The sequence below is a fragment of the Balaenoptera acutorostrata genome, chromosome 4 (genome assembly GCF_949987535.1).
Source record: "Balaenoptera acutorostrata chromosome 4, mBalAcu1.1, whole genome shotgun sequence".
NCBI classification, from domain to species: Eukaryota; Metazoa; Chordata; class Mammalia; order Artiodactyla; family Balaenopteridae; genus Balaenoptera; species Balaenoptera acutorostrata.
This window is the reverse complement of record NC_080067.1, coordinates 91,588,669-91,608,389: the sequence shown is the minus strand read 5'-3', so window position 1 is coordinate 91,608,389 and position 19,721 is coordinate 91,588,669. Positions and strand designations below refer to the sequence as shown.

Sequence of the window (19,721 nt, the reverse complement as noted above, 5' to 3'; positions counted from 1 at the left end):
GGTGCAGGCAGACCTGGTGGAGTTTAAGGAGCTCTAGGGATTTGTTTGCTTAGTTTTGTTTTGGGGATGGGGTTGCAGTGGCAGGGTTACTTGAAAGGTTGTTGTGCGCCTCCAGAGATGTGGCAGTGGAGCTAAGAATACCCAAACCACACACCAACGATCCTAAACAGGCACTTTCTGGGCGTGGTGGGGTGTTCTGCCTCTCCCCCGTCCCTTCTCAGCAAGTTCAAATGGGTTTGCATAAGTTTTTGACCCAGAGTTGCCTCTAATGGACTGAGTGAAAAGTATGTTTTGGTTTCAGGCCCTTGTGCCACCTCCAAGTGCCTTGTACCCAGCTCACATTTGTCACCTAGATCTTTGTTACCCAGAACTTTGCAAACACTGGCCATTGAATGAATGAAATTTTCAAAATTCTTGAACGCACAAACATTTCTGATTTATTCCACAATTGGGCCCTAAGCAGGCAGCCTAGCCCTGCGATGGTCTTTCATCCCTTTGGTTACAATCAATAAATCAATCTCCCTTTTCTCAAGGGCAGCATGACAGTATTTAAACAGTCTCCTTGGACTAAGGTGGGGACTGATGCCCCATACATCTGTCCAACCTGTTTTCTGAACTTAAAGTGAATCTGAGGCAAGAGTTTGGCCATTTTGAGGTATGTAACAGGTTTCCCAGGAACATTTCTGAGGTCTTATAATTGGTACTTTTTAATGGTTTCATAATTGAAATCCAGAAGGTTCCCATGGTAATCTTGAAGCACCTTGGGGTCAGTGGGACAGAGGCAGGGTGAAAACAGAAGTGGAGTTATGATTTTCCTGCAGGATGAGTTTTTGGAGCGAGTGTATGGAAAATGAAAGAAGTAAGAGTTGCCGCTTTGCTGACATTGCCTGCCCGCAACTATTGCTTAAAGTTTGGCGCTTCAGGAGGCCGGAGGCTGTCTACACCTATGAAATCTGAGGATTGAGATGTCAGACACTGTCTCATTCATCCTCTGTCAAGAGATCTCAGAAGAGGAACACTGCAAGAAACAGCTTCTCAGGAGAAATTGCCCAAGCCACAGTATTGGCTTTACTGGGGAGAGGAAGTTGATAGAGTCCAGGATAGTTGGTTCCTTGACCACAGTTGGGATGGGGGGGGTGGTGATGGGATAGAGGGAACCCTGCTTAGCTGTGATTGGTTGGCCAACTTGAATAAGAGGGTGATTTTTGTTCCTTTACATCCTCCAAATGGGTCCAGAGATTTTCCTTTCTTTGAAATGCTCTTTCAAATGTTTGGGTTCCTAGCTCTCCTCAGCAACTTATTTGTGGTTTCCATACCCTAAGAAGGAGTAGGAGATTTTACTCATGAGATAATTCAGTTGACTTCCCCAGGGATCCCCAGGGTATAAGCAAGGATGGTGAGAAGTGAACCTGGTGGTCACAATATTCCATGGGACCCTAGGGTTCTGAGTTCAGATTTCGACAAAGTCACCAGTATGGTTAATGAATAAAGTTTTCCTTTCTGTGCCTTTTTTTTTTTTTTTTTTTTTTTTTATTTATGGCTATGTTGGGTCTTCGTTTCTGTGCGAGGGCTTTCTCTAGTTGCGGCAAGCGGGGGCCACTCTTCATCGCGGTGCGCGGGCCTCCCACTATCGCGGCCTCTCTTGTTGCGGAGCTCCAGACGCGCAGGCTCAGCAGTTGTGGCTCACGGGCTTAGTTGCTCCGCGGCATGTGGGATCTTCCCAGACCAGGGCTTGAACCCATGTCCCCTGCATTGGCAGGCAGATTCTCAACCACTGCGCCACCAGGGAAGCCCCTTTCTGTGTCTTTTAAACAAGCAGATAGAAGCTGAAGAGGACCCAAGTGCACCAGATAATTGCTTCCAGTACTTTCTGTACTCTGAGTAAGAGAGTATTAACCTGGCACCAGAAGATATTGTACATTGGGAGTTTGCTTTCTTTCCTCCAAACTCCAAGCCTTTTTGCTATCTGTGAAAATAAGGAGGAGGGGGGATGGAAATTGGGGAGGGAGAGAAAAGAAAGTGATTTGTTACATTTTTTAAAGTGTATTTACTTTAACATATGGAACTTATTGTCATCTCCATACTTCAATTCAGCAAAAGTTTATAGCACATCAGACCCCAGACTGGGAGCTTTTTTGTCCCGAGAAAATAAGCTTTCTTAGTCAAAGGATGGTTCTCCAAACGACCCTCCCCTCCTAATTTTTATTTTTTGCACAAGCATCTAGTAATAATAAAAATAATGTGTTTTAAAGTTACCCACATTGCCATACTATAACTGTTTTTATTCATCCATGTGCATACATGCTTTTCACATAGCTCCGATAAAAGTAAAGACTCTTGTAGTCAGACAGCCCTGAAGAAGCTCTACACTTTTGACCAAAGACTCATAGGGAGCAGGTATATCCAACCACTTTGCTATTGCTGGGAACAGCCTAAATGCTGAGAGTGCTGCCACATGGAGCCTTTACATGTAATATTTTCATCATTTATGAGGCTGAATCAAAGATTTGGGGCTGGAGGGTGGGATGGAAGAGGGTGTTTGTTTTTAATCTAGAAATCCATGTTTACAAAAAGCCTTCCTAAATAGGGCTCTTGCCTCCTTGGAGCCCTCAGGGTTGGAAATGGGTAAAGAAGGGGTGGTGGGATCAGGGAGTAAGACTTAAAGGATCCACCTCAAGTGACACTGCCCTGAGGATTAGGAAACTTGGGTGGGACCCCTGGCTCTGCCTGTGGACTCCATTCACACTGACTCAATCCACTGAGCTAATCCATCACTAAATCTCCATTACCACTGAGTTAGCTCCTTCCCCAAGCTTGCCCAGTCTCTCCTGCCCTTCCTTTTATTATTCCGCCATCCTACCATCTTTTCCATTTCTGCCACCACCATGCTTCTTCATGCCTTTGACAATTGCTGACACATGGCTGGACTCCCCACTGTCTACCCATCACCCCCCTACCCTCACCCCCCGCCAACACCCATCGTCCATCAGTCCCATAAAGTCATCACCCAGTCTAAGCTTACAATCTAAATTTCTTAGCCCTCTCACATGTGGCTCTGTCTCATCTCATGATAGTATTACCTTGATAGGACCCTTCTGCTCCAGCTGGACCCATCTATTAGCCGACCCTTGATTTTGGACGGGATTCACTCCTTGTGCTGCCTTACCAGCCCCAGCCCCTTCCCTGTTAACCCACTTTACTTCGTATGAGGGCTGCTGATAATGTGTTCTTAACAGATATTTGGTGAATATTGGTGAAAATGGACCACTGGATGCAGAGGTAATGGTTTTGTAAGAGCAACAGACTGTTTTCAATGTAATCATTGTCCTTCATCTATTTTTCAGTTCATTTCTAGCAAGGGGCCAGGTAACTGGAGATTTAAGGAAGCCTATGGTTTAGAAAAACTGCTTTTTCTCTGTTTTCTTATTTGTAAAATGGACTAATAAGGAATTACTCTGGTTTATAGCAATGCACCTTATAAAAAGCAAATACTTTCAAAGTGTTTATTTATTTTGTTTGAGACACTTTCTTTTTCCTTAGGCCCAGAACAAGCTTCCTGCAACCCATGACCCATGAAGTCTTGTCAACATTCACACTGTCTGAGGGTATCAGCAATGAAGTAGAAGAAGCAGGTGAGGTTTTCTGCGCATAGTCTAATATCTCTAGCCTATTGGGTCAGTCATATTTTCATGTTTTATGTTTCCGCTTGAAGATAAGAGTGTTTCCCGTCCTTCAGTATTGGAAGGGTCCAGTTTTGAGTGGAATCTGAACTAGACAAGCTGGTTCTAGTTCAGCTCGGATACTGTTATAGTCAGAGCCTGTGATGGCCTCTTTCTCCTGGCGTGACCACGTCACCCCCCTTTCCCTGTGGCAAATTCTGTTCAACATGTTGGTTATAAACCATTTACTGTGGATTTGGAGCCCAAGACTGCTGTGGAAAAGTCCTGCTTAGGTTTGGATGAGGAAAGTCCTGTGTTTATGTGTCTACCAATGGTATTACAGCAAATTCCTTCTCATCTGATGTACTGGGCAGTGTTTATCTCACAAAACCCAGAGGGATTCCGTGTCATACCATCTTCTGAAATAAAGTTAGGAAATAGTTTCTCTTTTCCTAATGGTGAATTTGGCCTTATCTTCAAAGAAGGCCTTTGATGTTTGGGACAGGGTTATTGGGCAATAGGAGGAAATCGTAGGAGAAAGATCAGAGCCAATGCTACACAGTCAACTTAACTTGGTTGCCAGAGAAAACGTTGAGGAAAGTCTCAACTAGTTCTCCTAGTTAGTAACAGGAAAGTACATATTATGGGTTGAATAAAAAATCATCCAAAAGGAGCTGAGCAGCAGAAAATATGGAAAAGAAATGTTTATTCTTCTCCAAAATGAGTTTGGACAGCATTGGACAAGATGAGGGTGATGACTCGTGTAGGTTGGAGCCTTCATCCTTTCCACAAGCTTTTATTCAGCGCTCCCTGTGTGCTCAATATCAATACCAGAGCCCACGCCTTCCAGAATTCCATGACTGAGGGGAAGGGACATGCAGGGCACGGCAATGCAAACTCCAGTGTGAAAGTGCTTGGACTGGGTCCTGAAGAAAGGCTCCTGGAAGGAGGAGAGCCTGAGAGCCTCTCAGGCTAAGTCCTAGAGGCAGAGATGGGGCTGGCAGGACTGAAACGTTCTTTTACCTCTGCCCGTATGTTGTTCATTATTTTCTCCCTGCAAACTTACTTTTCCTCAGTGGATAATAGACTGGAGTATTCTTAAGACAGGAGATTTCAAGTTCAGAGTGTTTTTTTAAAATTTTAGTAAAGTTAAAAACTGGAATCTCTGCATTAAATACAGAAACTCAGAAATGTGAGTCTTCGACAAGTTTCTAAAAGCACTTACTGAGTAGCTTTCAGGGGAAAAAGGAGAAATTTGTGATCTTCTTTTCTTTCTCAGCCAGGTCAGATTTTAGCTGAGAGTGCTAGAAACACATGCCTGAATTCAGCTTTTCACTTTTAAATTCCATTTGCCCTTTGTTCTGCTGTCTGGGGTAGGTTTGCTTGGCTCTGAAATTATTCCCAGAGTAACAAGTGAGAAGACGTTTATTTTAGGGGCAAATAAAAGTTGTTGGGCTCTCCAGTTGCCCAGGAACCTCCTTGGCTGCTAAGAGGTGGCTGTCACACAGGATGGGAGCTACAGGTAAGAAGAGAAGGGCGTGTAGAACTGGTTGGCCTTGGAGGTTGGGCTGGAATTGGACTCTTGAAGAGAGCACTCCGCACCTCTCCTGGCCTGCCAATATTTTTCCAGAATAGTCCCAGCCAAGTGCCTTTACTAGTCTGAACTTACCTAACGTTGCAGTCCCAGCAGGTTTATTAGGTATGGGTCACAGTTAATTGGAGAGGAAAATTGGGGGGTTCTGGATTTCTTACTTTTCTGTGAAAGCAGAGGCTGCTCTTAATTGCTTCACAAAGCATCTCCCCCCGCCACCCCCCGACTTGGCTGTCTGCTTTTCTGCCTGATGACTGTCATGCCACAGAGGTGTTTATGGTACCTTGTCCTTTTTTACATACTTGCGCCCACGTGAGGGGATTTCTTCATGCAGTCAGCACAGTACCCACTTTTGCAAGTGAGACCACATAAAGTGATGGAAATTCACGGCTGTTTACTTGTGTCATTATGAATGGATGTTTTGTAGTGAACAAGTTACATAAAAATCTGCTGTGTTATAGCCAAGGGTTAGAGTCTAATGGCTCTTGCAATGTACAGGCCTTCCAAGCAATCACCTGCAGCCCCTTCTGGACAGCGCTGGGGGTCTGGCCATCGTGAAGGCCGCGTCGGGTCCAGGTGAAAGGCCCGCAGTCAGGTGCCTGTCGTTCTCTAGCCTTCTGTTGCAGAGATGGAGGCTGGGTCGTCAGGCCCGGCTTTCGCCTGCCTGCACGGTGGCAGCTTGCCAGCGCGTTTCGCTGGGTGGTCTTCAACAATGGGAGGGGTGGGGAGCTCAGCTCTCCTCACCAAAGGGGAACAAGAAGGTTGGCAACCAACCCCGTCACTGAAACACCACAAAGGTCCCGAGTGTGCGTGAAAAGGACAGAACAGGTTGCTGAAAACAGTATTGTGATGGAGTTCATTTTTGTTCCCCTGATTTGACAAACCAAGCCTTACATGTATGTGGTGATTCTCCCTCAAGAGGGTGAGCACACATGAGCAGCAGGTGCCCTCCGTCACGGGCATTCCCGCGCCCTTCATTCCCTTGCCCTCTCAGGGAGTCAGCTGTGGACCCGAAGGGCAGGCCGAGAAGGCCGAGACCGGCAGATCCCAGTGCCAAAGCGGCAGCCCCACCTGCCTCCGTCGTCCTTCTGATGACGGGGAGAACGAGAGCTGCCATTTAGCGAGACCTACTGTGTGCCAGGCCCTGTGCTAAGCCCTGTGAGCACTGTCCCTGCAACCCCCCAGCAGTCCTGTGAAGATGGGCAGCATGATCCTATCTGGCAGGTAAGAGAGCTGAAGCCTAAATAATTGTAGGGACTTGTTCTGGTCTCACAGCTGGTAAGTGGCAGAGCCAAGATTTCATGGCAGGGCTGCTGACTCCAAAACTTGGGCTTTGAGAAAAAAAAAAGTATCCAGACAATCTCTCCTCTCAGTCTCTCTAAGTAGAGCCCCCTTAGCTTGGGAGAACTGTTTCTTTTGCAACTAACAGAGTGCAAGGGGCAGGTGGCGGCCTTTATGAGACTTGCTTTAAGAGACGTGAATTGAAAACTGGGGCCACAACCGGAAGGTGTTGACTGGTTCCACAGCAGCAGCCTGAGGGAAGCCGGGTCCTGAGGCCCAGCTGATGTCTGACTTCGTAGGCAGTGCTGAAAGCTGCCTGTGTCTTGGGTCTCCTCTTGGAACGTGTCTCCTGGCTCTTGCTCCCCCTGGGACATCATCTGAACTGGCTGTCTGAGTCTCTGCTTCCACTACAGGTACCAGCTGAATCCGTGTGCGCCTTGGGTCTCTGCAAGGCTGATCAAGGTCCTCTGAGCCTCGGCAGGGTGAGGGGGGAGAAGGTGTTCTGCCCAGCAGGTACTTTTCCTGGTTAGGAGAAGTGGCAGCTTGTGCAGAAAAATACCCTGGGGAAGGAAGTAGCAACTTTGACAGACAGGTAACTGACAGGAGATGGTACCTTCCAGGCAAATACAGGGCAGCCAGCAGAAAGAATGCTACAGGCCGTTACCTGCAGAGCAAAACCGACTCTTGCAGCTGGCTTCAGAGACTGGGGAGATTTGGCTGCCATGAGCATGTAGTTGCCCTCAGTTCCTTGTTTTTCTTTAACAAACGTGGAACACCTGAAGCCAGGATGTTCTGGCTTTGCGTGTGTGTGTGGGGGGGGTGTGGGGTACAGGATACCTGGGTTTAAGATATAATTATGTGACCAACTAGTTGGGTAGCCCAGAGGAAATCATGGGAACTCTCTGAGCCTCTCTCCCCCCATCCTCGCAAGCTGCCTTCTCAGGGCACTATGAGGATGCAGAGAAACGGCACAGGGGAACACTTTTGATGCAGAAGGTTCCTGCTCACCTCAAAAGCCTCTGGCATCTGTGCTCACCCAAGATGAGTTGGGAGATAAGACATTTGAGGGAACTGGCCAGAGGTCAGAGTCTGGGCACAAGGGCTGCATCTGCTTCTGTGGTTGTGTTTGTCTTCTAAGAGCAGAGGCCTGAACTGAAGGCAGTTACGTCCTGTTGCCAGATAAGCTGCTTTTCCCTCTCTTGTGGGAAGAGACAGTGAAGGCCTCAGGGTCTGGCAGGACTTGAGAGAAGAAAAGCTCTCGTGGCAAGAGGATCCTGGTTCGCACTCTTCCTGAGAGAGGAAGGAACAGAGGAGTCTGAGGAGAGTTGGGGTGACCCCATCTGAGAGAGCAGAGGTTTAGAGTGAATCTTATAAGAAAAAGGGGGAAGTGCTGGAGAAAGACGGTTGTTGCAGGAGGGAGCCATGTTTCTGGGGCCACTTCCAGGTTGGAGGTGGTGTGGCATCCTGGTTAAGGGCGGGCCTTGGAACCAGACAGGCCTGGATTTGAACATAGCTTTGCCAGGTGGTAGGCGTATGACCCTGGGCTAGTCACCTCCACTCTGAAACCCTAGTGTCTTAAAGTTGTTGCAAAGAGAAAACAAGATACTGCATATAAAGCGCACAAAATGCATTGTGAACATTCAGGAGAAGGTGGCCGTTAATAGGAAAGGAAAGGAAAGAAAAACAGACTGGAAGGAGAGTTATCGATGGATTGGGCAGCTGGGAAGATGAGTAGGTGGAAGGCTGCACTGATGGAACCCCCCACTGGCTCAAGGCTCTGTAGAGATGAGGGAATGAGAAGATGGGGAAAGAGAGGAGCCCACAGCGGGGCAAGGTTGTGCCCCACGTGCCCCCGTAGGTACCAATCTTTAGGCCTGGTCACTGGGAAGACAGCTCCCACCCAGCCTTCTCCTCTGCTTCTTCCCTGATTCAGCATATTCCATTCTACTGGTTAGGCCCCAAACCTGAGAGTCACCTTGGACTCTGTTCTTTCTCTCATACTCCACTTGAAGTTGACAAATGATGTTGGCTTTATTTTTCAGATGTATTCAGAATCCTGCAACTTCTCACCATCCTTGTCTTCCAGCGACATTTCTTACCTGGTCTGTTGCAGTAGCTTCCTAAGTGTTCTCCCTGCCTCCACCCAACCCTGACCTCCCCGCCCACAGTCTGCTCTTCATGGAGAAGTCAGTGTCAGCTTCCAAAAGAGGAGCCAGGCGAGGTCACTTCTCTGCTCAAAACTGTCCATGGGTTGCTTTCATGCAGAGAAAATGCCACACACTGTCAGTGCCCTCACCTCCCCTATTCACTCCACAGCCTCAGTGGCCCCCTGCTGCTCCTCCGCCGAAGCAGAACAGCGTCTCTTCCGGGGCTTTGCCCGCTGCCTGGAAGGTGCTTCCCCGATAGCTGCACAGCCCCTCCCTCACTTCATTCAGGTGTCTGCTTCGTGGCCACCCTCACTGGACTGCCCTTTATTAAATCACACTCCCACCATCATTCTCTCTTCCTTCAACCTAATCTGCTCTTTCTCAACGTTCCACCTCCTGACGTGTCTCTACTTGTTCATCTCCTTATTGCCTGCTTATCCTCTAGAAGGAAAGATCCACGGGATCAGGGACTTCATTTTGCTTCTCACCACCTCCCCAGTGCCTGGAGTAGACTCTGGGATGTAATTGATACTCAGTTTTTCTTTTTACTAGTCTACAGGTCTTTCCTGAATCTCAAAATGAGTATAATAAGAGTTGCAAACAGAATGAAATAATTACCTGAGGATTTATATAAGAAAAATGCATTCTGGGTATATGTATACGGGGGGAATGTGGGAGAGAGGGGCAGGGAATTCTAGTACTATTAGGGTGTCTGTTTTAGAAACGCTGGAAAGCAGTGTGCTCGGCCGCAGCGGAAGTAGCTCAGCTCCTCTGTCTTCCTCAAGGTGACTGACTTCTGGAATGTCCGTGGATGTGCCACTGTGCCACCTGTAAGGGGAGGGCGAGAATGGGTGCCTCCCTGGCCCTTCTGCATCACTCAAGAGGAGTTTACTGAGCATGGGCTTTGTGTCCAGCACTGTGCTAGGCCAGGCTGGGAGCTGCAGAGAAGCCCAGGGCATCCTCACTCCATCAAAAGTTTATAGTCTGGTTGTTCATCTGGAATTTCCTAAGTGTGCCTGGACCATCCACTGTACTGCTCCCTTCTGTTTGCACAGTTGAATGGGAGTTCTGTTGCATCTGAGGAACACGGGATGAATTTGAGACTAGTTCAGTTCCCCACATATGGCGGCCTGGTGGAGTCAGGCCCCATGGTAGGCACACAGGTGACAGAAATTGTCTCTGTGGTTGGAGAGTTGACAGCCTGAAATACAAGGAATAGGAGGTTTGGATGTCTGCCCAGAGGGACTTCAAATTGCATCTCAGTCATTTCTAGCTTGGTTCTAAATTTAGAAGCTAAGGAAGAGTAAAAATAGGGGCAAATATCCCAAGAGGTCTCGTGCTGACAACAAACGTGCCTGAGAAATTACACTACCGAGATCCCCGGACCCAACGCCTACAGCATCTCAGGGAGCTGGGGAAGAGTCCAGACCTCCTCCTCCAGGTTTTTTTTAACTTAGAAAGAAATTAATAGGCTTTTTTTTAAAAGCAGTTTTAGGTTTATAGAAAAAAATTAAGTGAAAATTACAGGGAGTTACCTCATACCCCTCAACCCCTACCAATTTCCCGAATTACTAACATCTTACGTTGGTGTAATGCGTTTGTTAGAATTGATGAGTCAATGTTGACACATCATTATTAATTAAAGTCCATAGTTTACAGTAAGACTTATTTTTTGCATTATACAGCCTGTGGTTTTGACAAATGCGTAATGATACATATCCACCACTGTTATAGTATCAGACAGAATAATAGTTTCACTGCCTAAAAATCCCCTGTGCTCCACCTATTTGGCCCTCCTTCCTTCCCTCTCCCAATCCCTGGCAACCACTGCTCTTTTTACAGTCTTTGCAATTTTGTCTTTTCCAGAATGTCATGTAGTTGGAATCATACAGTATATATAGTCTTTCCAGGTTGGCTTCTTTCACTTAGCAATCTCCTCCAGTTTTAAACATGGTCTTCTCCACGCCATGCCCCCTCACACCATACATCCAGCTGGGGTGCAAGGCGCTGACAACGGAGGAGCCCACAGCCAGCGCTGAGACCCACCTGCCCAGAGCCCACGGGTCTGCAGTGCTGCCCCTGCGTCGTCATCCACTGGACACGCCTGGCGCTGGTGCTACTGGAGTTCAGCCCAGGCTGGTAAACTGTCGGTTGCTGCCTGTGTTTTGGTTCCACATCTGGAAGTATCGGCTGTGCAGACCTTCTGTCGCGCTCTTAAGTAGAGAGACAGGAGGAGCACCGGGCCGTTTGCCTTCCTCCTCGCTAGTTTGGTTTCCTTGCTCCGGAGCTTTGGACGAGCGGCGGGGAAGTGAGCCTCCCAGGCAGGCAGGGCAGGCAGCGCTCCTTCACGCCGCATCCGGCGGCGGCCACAGCTCCCTCCGCCGCCGAAGTCGCTGTCTCAGCCCCAGTGGTGTCTGTGCTGAGCCCTGGGAGGCACTGAGCTTCAGGGCTTGTTGTGTGGTCATTAAGCAGGAAGACTGATCAGACGCAAAGAGAGTGAGAACGTCTTCCCTGCCAAGAAGTGCTTCTTTCTTCAGTCAGCCTCACAAACGAGGATTCCTTGGGCGGGGGTGTGTGTGTGTGGCAGGAACCCCAGTATTCAGTGCCCTCACCAGTCATTAAACAGTGAGGCTCTCGGGGGATGAGGGATAATGACGGATTTTATAACTAGAGCAGGAGGAGCTCCTCCAACCCGGCTCCAACTCTGGACCACAGTTAGAGGAAAGGGAAGTGCGTGTGAATGGGGGTCACGTGGGCCATCTGGTCGAAGCAGGCTGAAACGTCCCAGGGCTGAGAGGAAAGGGGTGTACTAGGTGAAGAGGGTTCCAGCCCTGGGGAGCAGGGACTGAGCTTAGACCCCAGCTTCTGTGGCTTCTGTGTGCAATAAACGAAGAGCTGAGGCCAGCTGGCACCTCCTCACTTCCAAGGACACCAGGCAGGTGCCTCAGAGTTCAGTGAGAAGGAGAAAGAAGACACGGCCTCCTTGGGAAGTCAGCTCTCAGACGGTAGAAACTCCATGCCGCTGATCCCAATCCTTACCACCTCGTCCTCTGGTCTGCTCTCTGCCTAGCCCACCCTCCCGTCTGTATCCTGTTCAGGGACTTGCCGAGAGCTCTTGGGCTGCCATCCAGTGGTTCTTCCTACGTGTCCCCTGCATAAGTGGAGACTAACAGTACTTGTCCCAGGTGTGTCACCAAGACTGTGAGCACTCATGCAGTGGAGTGTTTAACGCTCCGTAAACTCTTCGGAGAAGTACTGTCTACAGGCAAGCCGTCCTTGCTTTTGTCGTTAATTATGGAATCAGGGTGGTGTGCCCTGCACCCTCTTGTCTTCCTGAGTCTCGCTCCAGCATCTGGAAGGCTGTGACATTATTGACCGTCAACAACACGGGAGGCCTTGGCCCTTGTCACAGTTTGCCTGCGGAGGCTGAGGATAGAGAACTGCTGAACGTGGGAGGGTGAGACCCATGTTCCCTGCCAAATCCAGCCTTCATCCCTGAGTCACCTCCTCACATGCTGTCCCCCCCAGGAGGTCCTGTGGGAGAATCCCAGACCGGCTTCCGTAGGTGCAGCCAAGCAGTGTGTGTCGAGGAGCAGGGGCCACGTTTGCTAAACCAAAAGCTAAATACATGATCTGACAAAGCATTCAGATGGGACTTTTTTTCCCTGATTTTGGGGGGAAAAAAAATCTCAGAAATGCTGAGTTTATAAATATCTTGTGATGTGTTAAAAAATAACCCTTTAGTATGAGGAATGGCATTCTGTCCAGTTGGGGGCCATGCCAGGACCTCCCAGCGGCGTGGTCGCCTGTTAGGGCAGGTTGTGCAGGGAAATGCGGCGTGGCCTTGCCACACGTGTGAAGCTCCAGCGAGTGTTGGTGGAAGGAAGTCTCCAGGGCAGTCTGGGTTTTCTCTAGCACTTTCTCTACAGAACAATCTGTGGGAAACCAGGGCAGGGTCCCAATTTTACCCACCACTGCCCGACTCCCCTCTCTAGAAAAAGCCTCCATGGCCGTGGAACAGGGAGGCTCCTGAACAACTAAGTTCTACAGCTTTCAAAGTCAGGAGGTAGGGGCTTCCCTGGTGGCGCAGTGGTTGAGAATCCGCCTGCCAATGCAGGGGACACGGGTTCGAGCCCTGGTCTGGGAAGATCCCACATGCCGCGGAGCCACTAGGCCCGTGAGCCACAACTACTGAGCCTGCATGTCTGGAGCCTGTGCTCCGCAACAAGAGAGGCCGCGACAGTGAGAGGCCCGCGCACCGCGATGAAGAGTGGCCCCCGCTTGCCGCAACTAGAGAAAGCCCTCGCACAGAAACAAAGACCCAACACAGCCAAAAATAAATATAAAAATAAATAAATAAAATTTAAAAATGGGCCATGGATCTAAATTTAACAGCAAAAACTATAAAACTTTAAAAAAAAAAAAGTCAGGAGGTAAAGAGGACCAGCCTGCCCCATTGTGATGGAGTGTTAGGCAGCAGAACTCATTCTCCCTACACAAGGACACTAACCAAAGTGCCAGCGCTAATGCCCGTGGTCTGGGTGGGGGACAGGCAGCGAGGCCTTGTTTCTCTGAACCTCAGCCAGAATGAGGTGTGTTACCCTTCCCCAGGCAGGGGGTTCTGACCTGTCTCCCACCCTCTGAAAATCATGGCGCCCGCTGCAGCCAGCCTCCCTTCAGTCACTGAGCTTCCACACTGAGCTGTTTCTGGTTATCCAAAGACCCAGCAATAAACCTTGCCTAGAGCAGTGCTGTTCATGCGTCTTCAGGCATTTTCCACGTGGCCCCAAAGACATGTTTGTAACCATTAAAGAGTGGCCTTTCAGTTGATCAGCCAACAGATTATTGAGCACCATGCGTGCTGCCCTCAGGACACTTATAACTTAGATTCTGAATATTTCCCAAATCCAAGCAAGAGGTCATTTCACGTTGAGCTGCGTTATCTGCCTTCTCTCATTGGAAGAGCCCTTGGCTCAGAGGAGGTGCTAGATGTCACCATTATTATCATCATGATTATTATTACTTTGGCTTTTGAGATAAGCTGCTGATTTATAAGTCCTTCCCAAGAGCCCATATCCTCGGAGAGTTTGGCTATTTAAAGAGCTGTGTCACTTAGGTATGTTTGGGAATTTTATAGGCAGAGAAATGGAGGTCCAGAGAAAAGTGATGGTCTTTCACTTGGACCTTGAAGCCTGTGCACTTGGTTGGTTCTGCCATCAGGGAAAAGCCCGCCAACGTTGCGGACCTGTCATTGGTGAGATATGCTCAGGGTTCTGGGGAAGGCCCATCCAGGACAGGGAACCCAGAAAGGAAGCAGAGGGCATGGGGGGCAGCCAACGGGGTCCAGGTTCCCAAGCCAGAGCACCAAGGAGATAGGCTCCTCAGGGCCTCCTCTGTCTGCGGCCAGCAGTACCCTTTCAGGGGTGGGGCTGCCTCTTTGGCCCAACACTACGGAGCCTTTAAAGGTTGAAGAGAGGTATACTGCCCTCCGTTACCAGAACCTGGGTGCTCGTGGAAACCTGCCGGACAGTGCTATTTGGCTTAACTGAGGTGAAATGGGGGGCAATGGGGGGCGGGGGGCGGGCATCCTGGAAGTTGGTGCAGGACTGAGAAAGTTTGGGATGATCTTGTTCTAGTCATCCTATTGAAAAAGCAAGTTTCATTATTATTTAAAAACTCAAATACACAAAAGCAGAAAGAAGAGTATCATGAACCCCATGTACCATCACCCAGATTCAACAATTATCAAGACAAAAGAGTTTTTTAAAATACTACTTTGTTTTCATTACTCTGCTCTGTGTGCAGATAGGACAAGGATGAACGCCACAAGGGTACTTTTTCCAAAAGAAGTGTGTGATCCAGTCTTCCCATGCCCTCCTAACAGGGGCATGGAAAAGAAAGAACCCCAGCCCAGGGCCCTCGGGTTTGATTCTCAGTTGCTCCACGGTGCTCTGAGATGTTTCTGTGTGTCTCCTTTACCAGGTGCTGAGCTCTTAGAGAAAGCTTGAACTTTATCTTTGGATCCACAGAGCTTCATATTGAATGAGTGTTCAATAAGTGTTTATTGACTTGTAAGGCAAAGGATTGTATGAGTCAGAATGGACAGGTGTAAGTGATGTGAGTACTTAGTTCACCATTTGGGGAGGAAAAGGGGCAGCTGATGGGGTTTAGAGTTGAGTAAGGGGCCATTATCTGAACTCTGGGGGATCCTGAATGGGTGGAAGGTTAGGCGTGATCATTCTGCAATGCAGGGGCTTCTGGTTTGGCCGAGAAGGAAGAAGTCAGCGGCAGGAGATGACAGGAGACAGCTGGAACAGAGCTGCTCTCTGCCTGGCCCCCAGATTCAGGTGTCTGCAGACCCGGGTATGGGGGGACAGGGCTCTAAGAACAGAGGCTCCAGCTCCAGACCCATTTTTCTGGGTGGCCACAAGCAGTCCGCAAGCCGCCTGTGCCACCAGGGCCCGCGTGTCATGCCAAGCACTGTTTTTATTCATGTTGGAGTTGGCAAGGAACGGGCTTCTCCAAGTGTGAGGACCAGAGTCTGCTTCCAGCCTGTGGAGTGCCGGGCAGCTGGGCTGCTCTGTGGCCCCCTGGGCAGCGTTTGGGGTGGTATGAAATGGGTGTTGGAGGAACAGGAGGGGAGATGCTGCAAACACCGGCTCAGGTCTGACCCTGGGTGTAGCCAGCAGGGGCCTCAGGCAGGGTGTGCCAGGGCCCACACAGACCCCAGGGAAGTCTCCAGGCCCCGACTTTGATCAGCGACCTGCCCCTCCCTTCCCCGCCTGGTCTTTTTCAGTTTAAACTTCGAGCTCTGTCCTCGCATACATGCGTGATGTGTGTGTGAGTGTTTTAATTTTTATCCTTGGCAGAAGTTAAGACACAAAATGGATTTGGAAGGAGATGAAACCATCTCCTTGGTATACGCTGGGTAGCAGCAGCTTCATTCCTGGAGGGGGAGGGCCGCAGGTGGGGAGGGGCTGGGCGGGACCCAAGTCTCTAAGGTTGGGGTGAGGCGCTGCTTCCACCCCGGCAGGGACCAAACTGAAAATCCACTTCTTGGGGAAGGGAAGGCCGGAAGCTTGAGGCTGCGCTGTTAACCCTTTGGGATGCCAAAAAGCTAGTTCCAGGGGAGCCAAAGCCCAGTGGTGCAATCTGGTGTTAAGTGGATGTGGGACCCCTGGACAGCCAACACCTGTTCTACTTCCTGGTGGTCTGTGAGCCCCTGAGACTGTTCTCAATTTGTTAAGGGAATCACTGACAGCTCTTCAGGTTTTCATGTGCAAACTCTAAAATGTGCATATGCTTGGAAAACTTCCTCTCCTGCTAACCTCTCTGCCCCCAGAAGTGGTGGTGGCCCCAGCAGGGGTGACTGTGGCCCAGGGACCTGTTTAAGTGTCACCTTTGCTACTCTGGAAGCCGTCTCGGCCCCCAAAGTAGGTGCTGTTTGCAATGGTGGTCTCTTCTTGGGTTTTTATTTCTGTGTGAAGAGGTGAAAACTAGGAATCTGAAAGTCCAGAAAATATCTGGGGATATCTGAGAGAAACTTTGAGAAAATGTTTTATTCGTTAAAGTGTATTAAGATATTCAATTTGTGGAATAAAAGAAAATAGCTTTAAAAATGGCAAGAATTTCACTAAAAATAATAGAGCAGGGAACATCTTTATACAAAACTCGCAATTCCAACCATGGCATCCAGTGCAACCGAGGCATTTCTGGCAGACCTTCTCTGTCAAAATGACCCACAAATCCATGGCGGAGACTCCCAGGGGTTCTCAACCCTGGCTGCACATTACAGTCTACAGGAAAGGGTTTTGAAAATGCTGATACCTGGGCCCCACTTCCACAGGCTCTAAGTGAATTTGCCTGAGGTGCTGCCCAGGTGTTGATGTGTCTTAGTGTCCCTGGATGATTGTTCCATGCAGCCTGCGTTGGGAACCTCCAATCTTAGGCTTATGTAAGAACAGAAGGAAGATGAGAGAGATCAGATTAAGAAATGGAAGAATTTTATTGTCTCTCACTACATGCTGGTGCATATTACATGGATCCAGACTCAGAGGGCCGCGGCCAACTTGTGGATGGGATTGAGGCGCTCACTCAAGGCTGACTCCCGCTGGGGTGGGGGACTGAACATCCTTATGAGTTGGCTACAGAGCGCATTGTGGGACCTGACGAACCAGTCCCTCCCGAAACATGGTGGCTAGTGCATGACTCCAACCCAGGCTGATTTTGGTTTTTTCAGCCTTCCTCAGTTTCCTTTTTCGGTTTGTCTGCTTGAATCTACCAAGGACACCAAGACCAGCAGGCAGGGGAAGGAGGTAACCCTGGCTTTGAATCCTTAACTTGAGCAAGGTGTTTAATCTCTCTAAACCTCAATTGCTGCATCTGTAAAATGGGGATGACAATACTACCTCCTTCACAGAGTTACTTAGAGGTTAGACAAGATAATACGTGCACATCATCTCACACATAGTAACTCAACAAATGGTCACATACTCTCTTTTATGCTAAGATGGAATATTTCTTCCAATTCTAAATATTTGCCTTAATCTCATATTGCAACAAAACCTAGTGTGTTACATTCACTAAATCTGAATGACTTTTAATTACATTTACAAATCAGTTAAGTTAGGAAATCAGTGATTTAGCAGGAAAAAAAAGCAGTCTTTAAATGTTAATATGCCCAACATCGTAATTTCAGCAAACGAAGTGCTTGGTGGATATTTTATACAATTTACTAAACAAAGTAATTTCAGATTAGTAAAGGTTGCTAAAAGAATATTAAATATGTTTTCATTTTTTCCAAAATACTTGTGCACATTGTGTGGATGCAACAGAATCCTGGAATTAGGGGAGGGGTTCTTTACAAGCCAAAAGAGTTGACTGTTGGATATAGACACAGGAAACACTTTAGATGTGATCATGGAGCAAAGACCAATATGTTATAGCCCAAGGAGTTATTAGGAAATGAGGCTCCTGGGCCTATGGGAAGATAAAATTTCAGTGATGACATGATAATATTTGGGGATAGTTTTTTTTTTAATTTACCTTTTTAATTACAAAAATAACTACACACTCACTTGGAATATTTCTGAAGTGTTTAGTATAAAAAGTGCAGATTTCCTGCTCTTCACCATAACTGATGTGAACATTTAAGTGTCTCCTGACCTTATCCTGTGACAATCCAAATAACTGTACACCACATATTCACATGTAATTTTTTAAAATTACAAACATGGGATGCTGTTTTACAAGTTGTTTCTGGGATATTCTCCAGGAACCTCTTAGGCCAACATTTCCCAAAGTGTATTTGATGAAATTCTCCTCACTAATGGTACTCTGAGAGAAAAGAGTAGTGTGGTCAAGTCAGTCCAGGCCTGTGGTCAAATAAGTCCAGGCCTGTGGTTGAGTGAGTTCAGCGTTCAGTGCATACTCTACCCACCTTTTGGTAATTTACAATACGTAACAGCCCATTAAAGGCTCTGAAGAGGCCTGCACTAAAGAAACCTAATTTGCTTTTCTTAACAGAGCATTTCCCTACATTCTTTTTGCTAGCACATTTTAACAACCGATAGATTTTTAGAAGCGCTGTTTTAGGCATTCCTCACTAACCTCCCCTCCACCTATCCCAGCTCCTCCATCTGCAACCTTGTGGGGTAGGCAGGAAGAAAACAAGCTCATCTATTCATTTAATTAACAAATACTTACTGTGCTCCTAGAGATAGATGCTGGGGCTACAGTAATGAGCAAGATTAACAGGCCCTCTACCCTGGGAGGCTCCAGCACAGCTAAGGTATTAGTCACACAGGACGGGTTGCACCTGGGCCCGCAGAACATCAGCAGGGATCCTCTGCAGCTGTGGAGCCTGGGCTCAGCGGCTGGAATTATCCCTACCCCCTCCGCCCCACACCCTTCATCACGCCTCCAATTCCCCACACTTCGCTCTGCTATAAATAGTGGTGCCTGACCCAGCTGGCAGGAGTTCATGTGTTTGTTTTCTCTGCGTGTGCCAGCCCTGCACGGAGGCCACTGGGCTTCCCAAGTTGGGGAGGGCTTACAGGAGTTGGGGTCGGAGGCTTCCAGCAGAAGGTGGGGACAGACGGACAGACTGGAGCATGCTTCAGGTTTCCAAATTGGTATTTATTTTAAGTTTTAGATGGTTTAAAAGAGCTTTCTAAGTGAGGAAGATTGGGGGTGGGTCAGGGGACTGAATGTGTATATTTGGGGGTCAGAGAGGTGGAGAAAGTCGGTTTGCATGAGGTCAGACAGGAAAAAAGTAAACTGTCATGATTCTAAAGCATACTTCCCAGCTGGAGCTGGAGAGCTGGAGTTGTTTGCTGTGTGAGCACATGTGCACACGTGCGCCTGTGTGTGTGTGTGTGTGTGTGTTGTTCATCTGTCTTAGAGGTGGTGCGTGTACACGCCCAGAGCAGGGTGTGGGGTAAGCCTGGGTGGAGGTGTCTGGCCCCTGAGATATTTACCTATTCTTAAACCTCTTTTGTTGAAATATTAGGGATAAATCTGTAACAAGGATCAGACTAATGAAAGTACTTCTACAAGTAACCCTAAAGGAAGTGACTCAAATTGAATAAGTTGCTGTCATTTATTGAACAACTGCTTTGAACCAGTCATTGTTCTAGATAATTTGCTGATGTGATCTGTCTCTCCTTCAACATGCTTGTGTGAGAGATTTTATTGTCCTGTGTCAAAGTGGTTCCCCCTAAATGTCCAGGTGAGGGTTTCTTGCTTGCAGGAAAGTCTAGGAGAGACACTGTCTGTGTCACAGTGCAGTCAGGTCAGACGCCAGCTAAAGAGGCAGCTTCTGATGCCGTCTTGGCCCGGACTTAGCAGTTCAGCCATTTTGCCCCATGGCTTAGCTTTTCATTTAAGTGCTTCAGATTTCCTGCCAGCATGCAAGAGCCTGTTAAGGGTTGGGTGTGTGTGTGTGTGTCTGTGTGTTAGGGGTTGAGGTGTGAGTGTGTCCGCGAGTTGGAGTTGGGGCTGGTTTTGCCCAGCATTTGTGTGAATTGGCCCCAGGAGTGGACA

At 48.3% G+C, this 19,721-nt stretch overlaps 1 protein-coding gene across 8 annotated transcripts in view; it reads left to right on the top strand.

Annotated features, from left to right (window-relative positions):
* BOC (BOC cell adhesion associated, oncogene regulated) overlaps window positions 1–19,721 on the top strand; it is a 261,571-nt gene that overhangs the window by 184,274 nt on the left and 57,576 nt on the right. For 7 of the 8 annotated variants that reach the window (XM_057544844.1, XM_057544847.1, XM_057544845.1 and 4 more), the window contains one exon: window positions 3,541–3,632. The gene's annotated coding sequence lies outside the window, so the exon portion shown is untranslated. Of the gene's footprint in view, window positions 1–3,540; window positions 3,633–18,789; window positions 18,812–19,721 lie in introns of those variants that run through there. The other variant, XM_028166318.2, reaches the window with a different exon arrangement.